Here is a 15845-nt window from a genome sequence, read left to right on the forward strand (position 1 = left end):
GCAGGGTCTTCCCACACTGAGAAGGAAGTGGCCCTGGGAAAATTGTTTGGAAGTAGGAATCCCTCTGGCTGTCCACAGGGTTTGAATTTTGCACTGTCTGCATGAGCCTTTACTACTTGAGCTAAAGGATTATCTCCTTTACCAACGAGCTGTAGTCTGCTCATTAACCTCTAAGGGAGACCAGCCACTAGCCAATGTTCCTCTCTAATGCAGGTAATGTTTTGACTGGGCACTTTTGATGAGAAATGGTTGGCTCTGGTTTTGGACAGTCCTTTTCTCGGGAACACTTGGCAGTTCACTCAGTGTGGCAGGGGGCTTTGGGCACTGTCACACCCCCCCCATCACACAGCCTTGCCATCCTGTTCACTGCTGCCATGTGCTGGGACCCAGGGATTGACAAGCCCAATGTGAGGCCTTTGTTTCTCTTTCATCCTGAAAGATGATGTGACCCGCTCTGGAGAGGAGCGGGAACTAAATGATATCACCCTCCCCATAGCTGTGTCCTGATCATCTCTTGAGTTGTGATGTGATTCTACTGTTCAGACAGTTCCTCTGTTTGGGGCAGTTTCCACCCCCTTCTAGACTCTTTTCTATTTTTATCTTTTTGGTTTCTGTCTAGTAACAGTTGGGCTTAGCTGCCAGGTTTAATTGACTGACTTGCAGATATCGGAGACATCAGCTGCAGACTTTCTAGCAATGATTTTTTCCTTTAAAAGTCTATGCACATCTCATGAACAACAGAAGATTTGTGACAAGCACAATCCAATCCCTGGTACCAGAACCCCCGCAAGCCCAAAGGCTGTTAATGTTTTGGCAGGAAGAAACAGGGTGCCTTATAAATTCTACCATCCAGGAGCCCCTGCCAGATCCACTCATCCGAGAAAACACCAGCAATTGTGCAAACAGTCAAACCAGGAGAACCCCCACTGAGCCCGGAGTCACACATTGCTAGTGAAGCAATTGAGGAAGCCACAAGGCTGGCCAAGAAAAGAGAAAGAACAAGTGCTTCTGCAGGAACAAGTTTGTTTATAACTGAGCAAGACTCTAGTTAAACCTCATTGTATGGTGTCAGGCACAGAATGAGCACAGATCACCTGGTCCCAGCTAAAGATTCTGCTCTCCCCAAGCCACACCTCCCCAGGCAATGAGCGCAGGAGGGGAAAGTCCCATTTCCACATCCCAGTGGGGCTGTGGCTGATGTTGCTCAGGGGAACCAGAGTACCAGGCCATCCTATGGCCTTGCCGTGCTGCCTGGGCAGCGTCTGAGTCTGCAGGGCAGCCCCCCTGAAAGACAGTGTGTGAGACTGGGGGAAATAAAGGGACAGGTGTTAAGTTCATAGACACAGTCACACTTGGCATTCTGATAAGTACGCTGGGGAAATGCGGGCTTGGCAGAACAACCATTAAATGGATACATAATGGGTTAAACAACTGCAAACAGAGTAACTATTAATGGGATGATGTCAGAATGGAGGGAGGTCTCAAGTGGGATTCCACAGAGTTCTGTTCTGGGTCTGATATTATTTAACATCTTTATTAATGACCTGGATGTAAGAATAGAGACATGCTGATCACATTTGCAGATGAGACAAAGCTAGAAGGGATTGCAAACACTTTGGAGGATAAAGCTAAGGCTCAAAGGGCTCTTTATAAATTAGAAAACTGGGCAATGGACAACAAATGAGATTCAACAAAGACAAATGTAAGGTGCTACACATAGGGAAGAAAAGCAAAACGCACAAATACAGAATGAGGAACAACTGGCTTGGCAGCAGCACTGCTGAAAAGGATCTGGGAGTTGTGGTGGATCACAACCTCAACATGAGTCAACAAGTGATGCTGCTACACAAAAGCAAATGCAGTTTTGGGTTGCAGTAATAGAGGCAGAGCACATAAGTCACAGGAGGCGACAGTATTGCTCTACTCGGTGATGGTTAGGCCTGAGCTGGAGTACTGTGTCCAGTTTTGGTCACCAATGTATAGCAAGTAGGACAGTCAATTAATTGCAGTTAACTCATGCAATTAACTCTAAAAAATTAATCATTTAAAAAATTAACCACGATTAATTGAAATTTATTAAATATTTTGGATGTTTTTCTACATTTTCAAATATTTGATTTCAGTTTACAACACAGAATACAAAATGTATAGTGCTCACTTTATATTTTTATTACAAATATTTGCATTGTAAAAATGATAAAAGAAATAATATTTTTCAATTCACCTCATACAAGTACTGTAGTGCAATGTCTATCATGAAAACGCAACTTACAAATGTAGATCTTTTTTGTTACATAACTGCACTCAAAAACAAAATATAAAACTTCAGAGCTTACAAGTCCACTCAGTCCTACTTCTTCTTCAGACAATCACTAAGACAAGCAAGTTTGTTTACATTAACAGGAGATAAGGCTGCCCATTTCTTATTTACAATGTCACCTGAAAATGAGAACAGGGGTTTGCATGGCACCACAGCATTGCTAGGTATTTACATGCCAGGTATGCTAAACATTCGTTTGCCCCTTCATGCTTTGGCCATGATTCCAGAGGCCATGCTTCCATGCCGATGATGCTCGTTAAAAAAAATAAGGCATTAACTGAATTTGTGACTGAACTCCTTGTGGGAGAATTGCATGTCTCCTACTCAGTTTTACCCGCATTCTGCCATATATTTCATGTCATGGCAATCTTGGATGACGACCCAGCACGTTGTTCGTTTAAAGAACACTTTCACTGCAGATTTGACAAAACACAAAGAAGGTACCTGTAGCAGGGTGGTCATCTATTCCGGCCCTGATGGGGTTAAAACAGCCCAGGGAAAGGATTGCCCCAGGGGAGCCAAAGGCTAGGTTGATGGGGAAGGCAGCCACAGCTGGGGCCATGCCCCAATCAGGCCACAGCTGGCCTTATAAAAGGCTATGAGCCAGGAGCTCAGGCAGTCTCTCTCTAGCTGTGGAGAGAGACGGGCCTGGCTGCCTGGGAGCTGAGCAGGGTACCTAGAGTGGAGCAGGGCTGGGGAAAGGCCAGAGGAGCTCGGGAGCTCCAGGCTGGAAAAACCCCAGGCTGCAGGCTTACTAAAGGCCTGGAAAGGTACTGGGGTTGCAGAGAGGCAGCCCAGGGGTAGGCAAAGGCAGCAGGTCTAAACCCCACTTGCCGATGAGTGGCCATTACACTGCAGTCTGCCCCAGGGAATGGGGGCTAGATGATGACTGGCAGTAGCCACTGAGGCAAGGGGGGGATAGAGGATTGGGGGTTCCCTGGGGTGGGGAGACCCAGAGACTGTGGGGGCACTGCAGAGGGCAGGACCCCAAGGGAAGGGGCACCAGGGTCTGGGAGGGACATAGGGGCCTGAGGCAAGTGGGACACCAGCCTGCAGAGGGCGCTCCGGAGGCTGGAGAGCTAATTCCCAGGACGACCAGCGGGAGGCGCTGCACCGGTGAGTCTTGGCCTTGCTACAGTACCGATATGAGATTTCTAAAAGTAGCTACAGCACTCGACCCAAGGTTTAAGTATCTTAAGTGCCTTCCAAAAGTGGAGAGGGGCAAGGTGTAGAGCATGTTTTCAGAAATCTTAAAAGAGCAACAGTCTGGTGTGGAAACTAGAGAACCCGAACCACCAAGAAAGAAAATCAACCTTGTTGGTGGCATCTGACTCAGATGATGAAAATGAACATGTGTAGATCTACACTGCTTTGGATTGTTATCGAGCAGAACCGGTCATCAGCATGGAAGCATGTCCTCTGTAATAGTGGGTGAAGCATGAAGGGACATATGAATCTTTAGTGCATCTGGCACGTAAATATCTTACGATGCCAGCTACAGCAGTGCCATGCAAATACCTATTCTCACTTTCAGGTGACATTGTAAACAAGAAGCGGGCAGCATTATCCCCTGCAAATGTAAATAAACTTGTTTGTCTGAGCAATTGGCTGAACAAGAAGTAGGACTGAGTGAACGTGTAGTGAACTCTACATTTGTAAGTTCAACTGTCATGATAAAGAGATTGCACTACAGTACTTGTATTAGGTGAATTGAAAAACACTATTTATTTTGTTTTTTTACAGTGCAAATATTTGTATTAAATATAAAGTGAGCACTGTACACTTCGTATTCTGTGTTCTAATTGAAATCAATATATTTGAAAATGTAGAAAACATCCAAAAATATTTAAATAAATGGTATTCTATTATTAACAGATCAGAGTAACAGCCGTGTTAGTCTGTATTCGCAAAAAGAAAAGGAGTACTTGTGGCACCTTAGAGACTAACCAATTTATTTGAGCATGAGCTTTCGTGAGCTACAGCTCACTTCATCGGATGCATACTGTGGAAAGTGTAGAAGATCTTTTTATACACACAAAGCATGGAAAAAAAAACCTCCCCCCACCCCACTCTCCACTCACCCCAAATTCAGGTTTTGTGCTGGAAATGGCCCAACTTGATTATCATACACATTGTAAGGTGAGTGATCACTTTAGATAAGCTATTACCAGCAGGAGAGTGGGGTAGGGGGAGGTATTTTTTCATGCTTTGTGTGTATAAAAAGATCTTCTACACTTTCCACAGTATGCATCCGATGAAGTGAGCTGTAGCTCACGAAAGCTCATGCTCAAATAAATTGGTTAGTCTCTAAGGTGCCACAAGTACTCCTTTTCTTTTTATTCTTAACAGAGTGATTAATCACGATTAATTTTTTTAATCGCTTGACAGCCCTAATAGAAAGGATGTAGAAAAACTGGAAAGGATCCAGAGGTGAGTGAGAAACTGCAGCATAGCAGATTTAGATTAAATCTTGGGAAAAATTTCCTAGCTGATAGAACAGTAGGACAATGGAACAGACTGCCGAGGAGGGCTGTGGAAATTATTTCACTGGACGTTTTCAAAAGGAGGCCAGATAGCACCTGTCTTGGATGGTTTCGACACAACAAATCCTGCTAACAGCCTCCACTGTACACTAAGTTTCCCAAACACTCCAGGACCATGTCAGCCATGAGCTGATCTCTGTGCTCAGAACCATGTGAATGGGCCATTTCTGGCTCAGCACCAGCCTGTCCGTGGTATCCCAGTGTAACAATGGTGTGGGGAACTAGGAAAGGAATATGCCAGGTGTGACACTGCAACCCATAGTCTTCATAGTGATATTATTATGATATGATTATGACATAGTTGTGATGTGTTTTATGCAAGATAAGTCATGTGAGATGTCCTTGAAAAGGTTATAATTTGCTGAATATGATTATCCTATTTATATGCATGGAACATGAAGTTATGAATATTGGCTATGTATCTGTACTTCAAATGTAGTTACACCTGGGTAATGCCCAGTAGCCAAGATGTTTTCATTCTAGATAGTGGATGGGGAATGGTCATTAGGGAAAAACAATAGGCCTTAGGAGAAGCTTATCTCCCACCTGGTGAGCCTTCCTGTGAGCACTCCAAACAGCCTGTGAGTGATGGCTGCTATGACTCTACAAGGACATGTGATGAGACCATATGGCTCTCGACTCCATCTTGGGATGTCAGTGTTTTTCAACAGACTGGTCTGGGAACTAAGCTTTGAAACAAAGGTTTCCCGCAATATGCAAAAGCTCTTTAAGGCAGGGAGTGACAACATCTGGTGTTCTTCATTCCCCACACAAGAAGACTCCTGGAAACACCTGAGGAACAAAGACCGAACAGGGGAAAGTGCTGGACCCAGGCTAAAGGGAATTTTAGCCTGTGACTGGAACACCTGGGGATTCCAAGTGTACGCAAGTGCAGCTTGCCCCTTAGGAATCTACAGCCTCCTGGTATCATCTCTTAGGAGTGAGAATCTGCTATTCATATCCAATCTATTTAGTTATGAAGTTTAGTCTGTGGTTTTGTTTATTTGCTAGATAATCTGCTTTGATCAGTTTGCTATCGCTTATAATCTCTTAAAATCTATCTTTAATTGTTAAACTTATTTTTGCTTTATCTAAATCAGTGTGTGGGAATCATAATAACTCAGGGGCAAAAGGCTGTTGCATATTCCTCTCCACATTTGGGGGGGGGGGGGATTTTATGAGCTTATACTGTACAGTTCCCTGTGCAGCGCAAGACAGTATAATTTTGGGTTTATACTCCAGAGGGTGTATATGCCTCAGGAACTGGGAGTAGCTTTCCCAGGCTGGTCAGAGATCCTGCTTCTAACTGCAGCTGGGTGTGTCCCTACCAGTATGTATGCTGGTGAAAGTGCAGGCTGGAAGACTTTGTAGCTTGTCACAGCAGTGCAGTGTAAAAAGGAGTCCAGGCTGGTGGATCAGGGAGCTCAGTGGTACCCCAGTTCCACGTGGCACCCCAGGGAGGAACCCATCACACGAGATATCCAGGTTCTGCCTGGGTAAAGAGACACTTTGGTTCCCTAGCCATCAGCTGTGGTCAGTGCAGTGATCTCTGCCTGTTGCCTTCGCTATTTAAAAGCAGGGTTTGTGGAATTCAATTTTTATTTTTTTATATTTAGACTGATAATATCAATTTTATTTTTAAGCATTTTTGCTATTTTTATCAATTTCCTTTTTCACAGGTGTGGGAAATGATGGGGGACTCAGACAATGAGGGGGTTATGAGATAATTATGTAATGACAGGAAACTAGATTCCAAATGTTAAGCTTTATAACCATTAAAACACAAATCGTCATCATCACAGATCAAAATATACACGGTAAATAGCATTAAATCAAACTCTAAGTTTTCAAGTACTATTTATCTTATTTGCCCATTTATATATTTTGATAGATTTTTTCCTCATCGGTTGTGTGTGTACAGTGAAATTGCCATTTACCAGTATTTACCAATTAAAATATAATCCTTAAAAGCTTAATTACAAGCTAGTATTGCATGTCCTGGTGTGTGGTGCCACCTAGTGAGACTTAATTAGCTAATGTGTGTACAGGAGTTTGTGTGCTTGGCTCGCTACATGCTCTCTCCACTAAACAGAGTCCAGCTGAAGGTGTGAATGTTCCAAGCTTACACTGGGGAACTGGTCGGAAAAATACCAGCAAAACATCTATGGTTGGAAGGTGCCAATTCATTGAAATTGAAACGCTTTGTGGTGAGAGTTTGATTTCAATGCAGTTGCAGTGGAAGTTTTCAAAAGCAGAACTTCCAGGGTTTGTGGCTCTGGGGGACCCACCTGGCCGATTGCCCTGGCCCTGGGCTCCATTCCCTGTCGCACAGAATTGGGAAATTTTTGCTTTTCTATCCAAATCAGAATGAAACCAGATTTTGAAATCTCAGATTCCTCTGTGAAATGGACGTACCAGTGGGTGTTGGAATGGCCTGTTAGAGCCATGAGAAGCCAGGCTGGAATCTGTAGAACAAATACATGAAAGAATGGAAGGTGCTCAGAGTGTGGAGATTTGGCATTGACAGCACATGCACCTTTGTCTGCTGAGGAAAAAGAAATACGTGCACTGCACGGCCAGGGCAGGCAGCATGTGGATTCTAGGAAAGTCCTGGATCACAAACATGGACAAGTTCGGCTGAGAGCAAGGAGTACATGCCAACATGAGGATTGCTGAGGACAGAGAGAGGTGGCCTCCATTGCATCATGTTTTCTCCACTCTACAGCATCCAAAGAGTGACTTACAAGGTTGTGATCTACTGGACATGGTGGTGATTCATGCAGGTGAAAATGATCCGGGTTTTTTCCCTAGCATGCACCTCACACAATGGGTGAGAGCAGATTTGGACGGCATCAGAGATTTGTGTCCAGGGCTGTGACAGTTTTCTCTGATTTGGCTGAGCATCTGAATAATTGCTATTGTGACAATATGAAACCATGACAAAACGAACCATGGACGAACATTAATTGGAAAATTGTAGGAAAATTTATTCAGCCGTAGGGGGCCCAGTGGGCAGCATCAACCTCTCCACATCAACCAGTGTCACCATCAGGCTGAGACCCAGGGCCTGAACTGCCTCCTTTCTCCTGAGTCTAAAAGGTGCCCTCAGCAGACCAGCTGAGGAGGAGGAGCCAAATGACCTCACCATCTCCCTGGCTGTATCCTGAGCAGCTCGTGAAGTGTGAACAAAGGTGTTTCCTATTACTCCCTCCCTGGCATGACAGCTACAAGTTCACCTTGTTCCTCTTGACTCCTCTCTGTCTCTCCCTTTTAGCCTTCTGCCTAATACATGCCTGGCTGAGTCACTAGGACAAATCTAGCCTTGCAACACTCTGCTGCGACCAGTTTAGCTGGCTACCCGCCATACCGAGCGGCCGGGTCTTAATAAAAACTTTACCAGCACAGACTGGCCAGAGGAAAACAATAAGCTTTAGCCACATATTTTCCAAGTGGGGTCAGTGCACGGGAGTGCTTAACTGGCTCATGCGCCATGTGCTTGTGCCCATAATCTTCCAGCAACTGACCCACAGCCATCAGACAGAAGCTGCATTTTCCTCTCCTTTTGCTTCTCATTTCTCACTCCTGCTCTGTGTGTGTTTGTCTTAAGGTGAAGCAGGATTGGATTTACCAGCTGAACTGAAGAGCTGAGAGCCACCACTTGAAACTGATCCTCTTGCCTTCTCAGCATTATCTGTTGCCTTCCCTACTAGCAAATCAGACTTTTCCCAAGTCCAAATAGCCTGTACTATGCATTGCTGCAGATGTTGACAGCAGATGCTACAATTTCTGCCTGCGCCAGTGTGATTCAGTTTGTAGGTGCCCCTGATCCTTCCCCTGAAGAGCGCCAGGGAGGAAAATTCCCAGGGACACCTGGCTGAGGTATGTGAAGCATCACAGCTCACCTCCTGCCTCCACCACACCTCAGCGGAAAGGGGAGCTGGTCTGGCAGAGCCTCCTGCTCAGCAGACGAAGCCCACGCTCCCTTTGTGGCTAGCGCCATCTCTGAATAATTCCCACATAGCTCCACAAGCTGTCTGTACCCTCCCTCAAAGCTGCTCTCTCTGGGACTGGCCATTTGTCTGGCAGGTCAGAGATGCAGCATTTTCTAACTGGCTCAGGGTAACACACACACAGTCAGGGTAACACAGACACAGTCGCCCTCTCTCTCTCTGTGTTTTTAAACAGGGCACCTTTTATTTTGCTCCAAGAGGGGCAGGTGCAGATGGAGGGCCTGTGAATTGAAGTCTGGGTTGTTCCCACCTAATCCCAGCCTTTCAGGGGAGCAGTTGTGGTATCCTGGGTGAAAACACCTTTCTATGGCTGGTAGCAGATGTTGGTTCTGCTCCTGGCTGTGTGTGTGACTTCTGGGTTATTTCTGTCACATGAGCCTTGAAGCTGTGCCACACATTTCATTAAATCCCTGGGGAGGCCAGTTGGGTTCTTTCTAGGGCCCAGCAGGGACTGACTTGTGTGGGTAGCGTATGGGTCTGTGCAGTGTGTCTATCTGGGACTGGCTGAGGGGTCAATCTCAGGAGAATTTTCAACCCTTTGTTATTGTGGGCTGGTTCAAGGGGGATTCTGCTGAGCAAAGGAAATATAAGGAAATGCCAATATGTGATTGTGAATTCTACAGGGCTCCAGCTCCCCTGAGCTTTGCTGAGCTCTGCAGTTCTCCCCACGAAGATGTGGGAGGCCTCTGGGCACAACAGGAGTTGGACTTTTACAGACTATGCTCAGTTCAGTATTTAACTTGTGGAAGCCAGGAATGTTTCAAAAATGGGGGGAAAGTCAGCACGTAGAGCTCCCTTCCAGAGGGCACTTGCCTTTCACAGAACAGACAACTCTTCTGTGTACTCCAGAAAGAAAACCTGCTTCTTCTGTGAAGTTCCCCGGAGGAGATAGAGAGATGGCTGGATGCCTCCTTAAGCTGCTTTCTAGCTGCCAGCTGAGAAACTTTGCATTCATTTTTGGAGATATGTCACAAGTGACATTGCTCTCAGTTTAATGGGTTTTGTGTTTGGTGGATTCTAGATTTTGAATGGGACCTTTATATCTCTGGTACTAGAAGACATTTCAAGCAGGACCGTTTAGATTTTAGGCAAACCGTGAACCTCACACGCCTTACGAGATCTGCCTAGAGATACTGTCAGAAAATTTTTCTTTGGCAGTAACAAGATTATTTGGCCCCATGTCTACAATAACTGGTTCTGGAGCTGAAATAATCCACCACATTCAGTTCCTGATGTATCTCCTGGCCTCCTACGCCTGGCTCCTGCCATTCCTTAACTCATTATTAATAGACTGTTCAACAGAGAACTGAAGGACAGACAATGAGACTCAGGAATACCCAATGGCAAAGCTGAGGCACAAACAAGTTTATTTGTAATCATGCCAGAGGCTCCATTCGGGCCCCAGTATAAGGTGTGCAGGGATCTGGAGAGTCCAGGACACAGGGATCTGGGTCAGTGCTGTCCTCGGGATGCCCTCGGCCTATCCAAGAAGCAGAGAGTTATGCTGGAAAAATAAAAAGTGATCAGATGCACCATGAGAAAATCTTGCGCTGTACAAACTGAGCTGCCCTTGGCCAGGCTTTGCAGAAAACCAGGAGGCCCCAGCTACTGGCCTGGCTTGGGTTACAAGGCTCTCCTCGGCTCTGTGCTGCACAGGACTGTGTCTTGTATAAGGATGAGCACGTTCTCAGTGCAACCCATTGGGGCAGCCATACCCTGACAGCCTCTGTAATGTCCATGGCAGGTGACAGCCTAGGCGCTGGACCTAGTGGGAGGGATAGCTCAGTGGTTTGAGCATTGGCCTGCTAAAACCCATGGGTGTGAGTTCAATCCTTGAGGAAGCCATTTAGGGATCTGGGCAAAAATTGTGGATTGGTTCTGCTTTGAGCAGGGGGTTGGACTAGATACCTCCTGAGGTCCCTTCCAACCCTCATGTTCTATGACCTGATTATGTATGTGCTGGAGAGCTGAGCTTATAACTAATGAGCCCTGCTCACAAGCCAAGTCTGCTGCATGCGTCCTCAGGATCCTGCTATTACAGAATTCACAGTGAGAGAGGATCTTCTCCCTTCCCCTCCTGGCAGGGCCCCTCAGCCCCCACTCTCATGCTTGTCCCCTCCTCCTTGTTTCTCCATTACCAGCTCTGCTGCCTCCTCCTAGCTGGCTGCTATATGGGGTAGGTGCACAAAGAGAGTGTGTCTAAGAGGACTGAGAGGCCATTGGATTTGAAATCTAATCAGATTCAGGTTTAGCATCAGCTTGTCCCCAGCGTGACGAGTGCAGGGGAAGCCAGGACCCAAGTCCCTCACAGCTAAAGCAGCATGTTCTGAGCCTGGGCATGCTCTCTGGTCAGTGCAGTGCTCTGTGTCTGCAGCCCAGAGCTGTAGTTCCCTTTCCATGGGCAGGCGCTCCCCTGTGATCGGTAACGCTCCTCATAACTCCAACAGACTCTGATAAAACAGCCTGGCCTTTGTTCTGGACTCCACTGAAGTCTGTCTGTGCCAAGTCTGTGGGTGTATAGGGGCCACAAGCCCAGTGCTCTCCCCACTGGGCAATTTCTCCTCTGATACAGGGCCAGTGGAATGGCTTTATGCAGCCTTCTTTGCAGCTGCTGGCCTAAGTGCGGCTGGAGAAGGGACAGGGAGAGGGACAGCCACACACAGATGGCTCGTTACAGGCATGTCTAGCATATGCTGGGTCCACTCCTCTGCCTTGAGAATCCAGGAGGGACTAAGGTGCCAGAGACCCACCCCCACTCCATCCTCCTCATCTGATGAGCTGTGCTGAGCTCAAATGGAGCCCAGAACAGGGGCCCTCAGTGCTGAGCAGTTCAGTGACAATGGACCTGCCACCTGGAGATGATGGGAATGGAGAAAGAAGAGGCCAGGCAGGACTGGAGTCAGCCCCCTGAACACACATTTAACTCCAGCCTCCAATGAGTTATTTAATTCTACACCACTCATGAACTCCCATTGCAGTGACAGAGACACAGCTACATCCTTATGAGGTTGAAACTATCATCACAGGGGTTGGGTCTGTCCAACTGCACCCTCTGCTGCACTGGGAGGAGCTTCCAACTGCTGTTCATAACCCCACCCAACCTAGACAGCTCCTCTCATTCAGTGTCTGTGTCAAGGTTCCTTCCCCACTCTGAACTCTAGGGTACAGATGTGGGGACCTGCATGAAAACCTCCTAAGCTTACTTTCACCAGCTTAGGTTGAAACTTCAACAAGGTACAAATTAATTTTACCCTTTGCCCTTGGAATTTCCACTGCCACCACCCAACTTTAACTGGGTTTACTGGGAAATGTACTTTGGACACGTCTTTTCCCCCCAAAATCCTCCCAACCCTTGCACCCCACTTCCTGGGGAAGATTTGGTAAAAATCCTCACCAATTTGCATAGGTGACCACAGACCCAAACCCTTTGATCTTAGAACAATGAAAAAGCATTCAGTTTTCTTACAAGAAGACTTTTAATAGAAGTAAAGGAATCACCTCTGTAAAATCAGGATGGTAGATACCTTACAGGGTAATTAGATTCAAAACATAGAGAATCCCTCTAGGCAAAACCTTAAGTTTCAAAAAAGACACACAGACAGGAATAGTCATTCTATTCAGCAGTTCTTTTCTCAGCCATTTAAAGAAATCATAATGTAATACATACCTAGCTAGATTACTTACTAAAAGTTCTAAGACTCCATTCCTGTTCTATCCCCAGCAAAAGCAGCATACAGACAGCCACAGACCCTTTGTTTCTCTCCCTCCTCCCAGCTTTTGAAAGTATCTTGTCTCGTCATTGGTCATTTTGGTCAGGTGCCAGCAAGGTTACCTTTAGCTTCTTAACCCTTTACAGGTGAGAGGATTTTTCCTCTGGCCAGGAGGGATTTTAAAGGGGTTTACCCTTCCCTTTATATTTATGACAAGCCCCAAAAGGAGGAGGATGCCCACTGACTTCATGGTGCTGTCGGAGAGCTGGGTCTGAATGCCCCGAGCTGAGCCAGCTGGGATTTAAATGCTCCTGGGGTGGGGCTGGGTGGGGGATGGAGGTGCTTGGGGGCCTGCCAGCATTCTGCCCTTTCCCTGTTCATTTCACAATCAGGTTCACATGTCTGTCCCAACCATTCTTCGGCAAGAAAGAAAAAAAAAAAAAAAAGCCCTGCCGTGCTGCAAGGGGAGATTTTACATTATTCAACAGCAGCCTGGGACATCCTGTGGTTCAGATGGTCCCTCCACTGGGCAGTTTCCAACTTTCCACCCCTTTCTAGACTCTTTTCTATCTTTATCCCCAGCCATCCACAAGCTTCCCCTTCCCCAGGCTAAGACCAGAAAGGCCCAGAAACCCAGATCTTCCTGTCGTTCCCGAGCCGCAGTTGTGGAAATGATTTTCTGCAGAAAGCAATGACCGTGGCCTGGGGGTCCTGGCCACAGGCAGGAGGTGTCAGTTCTTCTCCTGGGGACCCCTTTGACCTGTCGGTGAAGCAGGAACTTAGCCTGGGAAAGGGAAAAATGGTCAGACACACAGAGGAAAATGCTACTCTGCGCATACCCCATGTAGCCACTGCCTCCACTAGAGCCCCCAACTGGCCTGATTCACAGTGGTTTTGTACAACAAGCTGTCCAGGACAGGCACTGCCTTTGTCTTGTGCAGAGCAGAGTACAGCACTGGCTACTGACAAGGAATAGTAGATAATGACTGGTCATCTATAAAATACCACAAGACCCTGGTATATGCTTTGGTATCTAAAAGGAGCAGCCCACCAGGCTGATTGCCCTGGCACTGGGCGCCAGTCCCTATCACAGAGAATTTGGAAATTTTTGCTTTTCAATCCAAATTGAAATGAAACCAGATTTTGAAATATCGAAGTCCTCTGTGACATGGACATACCACTGGCTGTCAGAATGGCCCATTAGAGCCATGAGAAGCCAGGCTGGAAACTAAAGAATAAATACATTAAATTCTGTAAGGTGCTCAGATTATTGTGGCACAGCATGACCAGTATAGTTATGGTTGCATCTCAACTGCTGCTTAAAGGCCGACCTTTCTTAGTCTTCTAATATCGCCATGCTTAGTCAGATTCCTTTGCAATTCGGGGTGCCCCAGAGTAGGGTTAGTGACCCATTTAAGATAGGAATTGTGGTAATATAAGCACTGAAAAAAACAGCCAGTTTCCAAAAAGTTGCTATGTGGTGGTGTTTTTTTGCAGCCCTGGAGATCAAAATGTTGTTGAGAGGCAGGTCAAAATGGTCTCAGTCTGTGGAGTTTTACCCAAGGGAATGCATGCATGGCACCCACTGCATCTTTGGTGAACCCAAATTGAGAACAGTATTGAAGAACAGTATTTTTACAGTGCACATGCGCCCAGTACAGAAAAACAGCTAGAGGTTTTCCATGCCTGCCATTTTATATGCTTTAAAGTGGGATACTTGTAAGTGCTCTATTATCCAAATGGTTACTCAGATTGCTCTGAAAATTTTCATGTCTCATGGAGGTGCAGGACCGCTTTAGTGACTCAAACTTGGGGTCATTTGACTTCGTGGTTCTTGAGACACAGGCTTCCCAAATACGGTTTCCTTTTGCTATGTCATACTGTTAAACAGGGAGGTACTAATGACTGGACGAATCACAAACCTCATTGAGATTCATGGCTGTGAACTCAACCTTCAACTAACATTACAAAACCCCCACATAAGGCAAAGCGAGTTTTGCATTGAGTGGCTGGAGATTACTATAATTTGTAAGTCATGGGTGGCAATTTTATTTTGATTTCAGGGAGGGGTTGCCCTTTTGGGAGGGTCTGAGGACCTCTCCCTGCCCTCTGGGCAAACTAGGATCTAGGGAAGTCCTGTCTGGTGGATGAGGAGCTGAGAACTGGAAGGAGAGAATGGTGAAAAATACATCAGACAGAGGGAGGGAGGGATTTTCTTACCCTGGGATGACATTTACAGCAGAAAAAAAATGCTTTCTACTTCTGCTGGAGAGAGCCCTAATGTCTGAGACACCTCCTGCTCATTCAGCTGGAGCCTGGGAGCCCCAATCTGGCGCTAACGGCCCTGGAAGTCCAGGAAACCCAGCCTGGCAAACTGACGGGAGCCTCTGAGGTTGGAGCTGGGGTCCCTGTGTCTGGAACCAATGGGATAAAGATGATCATATGCCTGAGATCAGCTCTCTAGGAAACATACTAAGGAGGGCTAATTTCATAATCTCACAGCCTGGGGTCTGGGAGTTACCTTGGTACTAGACCTGCCCACCCCCCAGTGGATAGGGTAGGATGGAAGTGATAATAAAAACAATTAAAGCTATACTGTAATGCAACTTGGGAAAAACAAGATTTAAAAGCATTTGAAATAGGCTTTGTAACAAGCTTGAGGCCTAACTGGGCCTAATAGTTAGTGTAAGGCTAAATAGTTAGTTTAAGTGCTTGACATAAGGTTAGAAGATTTAGCAACAAGTATCTTGTAATAAACACATAAACTGCAAAATAACAGATTGATCTTAAAATAACAGATCTTTAGGGGCTTTTTGGTTCATGCAACCATGGAATGAAACCACATTCACGTATCCAGACCACGGGGAAATGTATTGACGTAGTAGTTTACGTAAACTGTTGGAACCCTAATTATGGCCAACCCAGAATAAGAAACGTGGGCAAGAGGTGAGACCTAATCAAATATGGATCTGGATATAAAGAAACATGGTTATAAAATATTGTCAAACCAACCCCCAGTTGGGACATTAGAATGACAGAATGGTGGAAACATTATTGTCAATCCCATTGTGGGCCTGCTCCACTTTCTGTTCTTTCCATCTGCATTTCTATGGCCTCCCAGGTTGTGAGTATGTGCAGTGTAGGAGGTTGCTTTGCTCCACTTATTTTTTTGTTCTTATATTTCTTATTTTTCAACTATTTGTTTTTATTTGGGCACTGAATAAAGTCCTTATGCCTCTCTGTACGTAACTCACCAGTAGCT

The sequence above is a fragment of the Caretta caretta genome, chromosome 13, assembly GCF_965140235.1.
Source record: "Caretta caretta isolate rCarCar2 chromosome 13, rCarCar1.hap1, whole genome shotgun sequence".
Lineage (NCBI taxonomy): Eukaryota > Metazoa > Chordata > Testudines > Cheloniidae > Caretta > Caretta caretta.